Raw genomic sequence first — 2507 nt, forward strand, 5'->3', positions numbered from 1 at the left:
TGCATAATACTTAAACTTCAATATTACAATTAAATTGTGCATAAGTACAATTTATTAAAGTTTCATGTTTGAATTTGTGTAACTAATTGCAGATAAACACAAACAAATGTAGAATAAACATTGTATTTTAAATATAAAAAATCTAAAATATAATTAGGATAATCATTGTGTTCTAACAGAATACTTAATTATTATACTTATAAAAATTTATATTATTAAATCAAATCATTGAATTAACGAAATTACACAAAAAACAATAACTTTTAAATAGTTATTTTGATACTAATATTGATATATTTTTTTTAAATTTTTTTATAATATGCTCGTATTTATATTTTATTCAAAAATAAAAACATTATCGTTTTCTCAAAAAACACAAAAACCGTATTATAATATCGACAGAAACATAAAAATAAAATATATTTGACTACATTATGTAAGTACCCTTTTAATAAAAGAAAATTTATAAAAGTAAGTTGTCATTCTATATATTTAGCTTTTTTAGAAACCGTGCCTTGTAGATATTTAATATAAAAAGGATATTTTCATTTATTTGCTAATTAATTTTGTACTTTTTTTAAGTAATGCTTCATTTATTCGGACCTATAAGTTGGATTATGACATTATATTAATGTTTTTAGTATTGAGTTTTTTTTAGAAAAATGTTGGATGGTTATTTAGGTTGACATTGACAAAGTTATTTGATTTGGAAATTATTATACAAATCTGGACAAAATAATAATTAAAAAAGATGAGACAATTTTTAAAACGTTAATTAATTTATAGATAGATGGAAATATCATTTATATTATGAGTGTACATAAAGTCATCTGATTTAATTTAAACTGATTGATTCAATTAGAACCGACTGATCATAATCGAATATCCAATCGTAATAGAATCAGATCGGGTCCAAAATTTCAACATCCAAATCGGATCGACCGGTTTTTGGATGACAGCTCAACATCCAATAAAATCGAAACGATCTAATTCTGATGACCATCCAATTCCCTGTCCAATTATCATCCAACTAATATCCAATTAGTAACTATATACAATTATTAACATTCTACGATATTTTTTGGTTGATATTTTATGTACATTGTTTTTCAATAACTTAAAAAATATATGAATAATTAGGTTGAAATGGTGGATTAATTGGTTGAATATTAGATCAAAAGATTGGACTAATCTAATCTGATCCAATGAATAACCAACAGTAAGATCCAATCATCTATTTGGATTTGGATCGAATCGGATGTCCAATGTTAATCGAATCAGATCGGATGAAAAAAATCCAACACTCAATGAATGATTGGAGCGGATCGGATCGGATCCACCTAAATCCATTGAATTTCAACTGCTATTTGTTGTCAACTTATACTATAAAAAGAACTTTTGTTCTATATATGATTTATCAAACTCGCTATTTTCACTCATGACGACATATGTCACATCCCCTAATTCCCGTAGACGAGGACATCTTAAAACAACTCGGTGCATTAAATAACATTAATATAGTGATTATTTTCGTTACACGCACAACATAAATATCTTTAAACCTTAATCGTAATATAAACACCTCATCCAACTGAATTACATAACTTGCACTTGAAACATTCATAACAAACTTCTATGTATTCTAACATGACCGTACCATATTCCAACACACCAACGCTTGGCACGTGTCTAAACTTTCCCATTTCCTTTCATATATAAACACCACAAAGAGTGGCATAACACACGTACATGACACGAGGTGACACTTGGAAGCAGTAACATACTCCCAAAATAACATACATCAAATGAGATATCGTTTTTCATACAGTTTGGCGTAGGTCACCATATCTCCTATGATACGACACAAGCGGGCTCACCCTAAGTATTTGCTTCACAAGTACATCTTGCTCTAGCGCACTTTGTCATAATTAATGGCGTCTTGGCAGGAGCGGATGCAAAGAGGAGGCGTTGGGGTCCTGGGCTCCCAACAATTTTTTTTTTTTCAAAGCCCAATAAATTTTTTTAACTTGTAATTTTTAATTTTATTCATTTGGGCCCCAACATGATTTTGTAAGAGGTCCCTCACTGCCTCACAGGCTCACACTCACAGTTCTGGTCCTTCTAATCTGGAACAGACGAAGGAAGCAGTAAGCCAGTAAGTAGCACCGATTACCGAAGTGGCGAAGCAGGGAAGAAGTACCGAAGCGAAGAAGACACGACCTGTGGCTATGGCTGCCTGGCTCGCTGCGAGTCTGCGAAGTGCGACCGCCGACCAGACTGTCCAGACGCCGACCAGCAGGTTGCCTGTGCGCAGCGGCGGCAGCGCGACTTAGGTTTTTGATTCGGTCTTCGGGTAAAAATTCTAATTTCCAAATTCCTAATTCCAGACTTCCGGTCATTAATTTTGATTGCTTATTGGTGATTGCTTATTGGTGATTTGGTAAATGGTAAATGCTTTAGATTAAGTTAATTTTGTAGGTTGTTGTTTGCTTATTGGTGATTTGGTA

The sequence above is a fragment of the Cynara cardunculus genome (genome assembly GCF_001531365.2).
Source record: "Cynara cardunculus var. scolymus isolate 2C chromosome LG 11, CcrdV1, whole genome shotgun sequence".
Taxonomy (NCBI): Eukaryota; Viridiplantae; Streptophyta; class Magnoliopsida; order Asterales; family Asteraceae; genus Cynara; species Cynara cardunculus.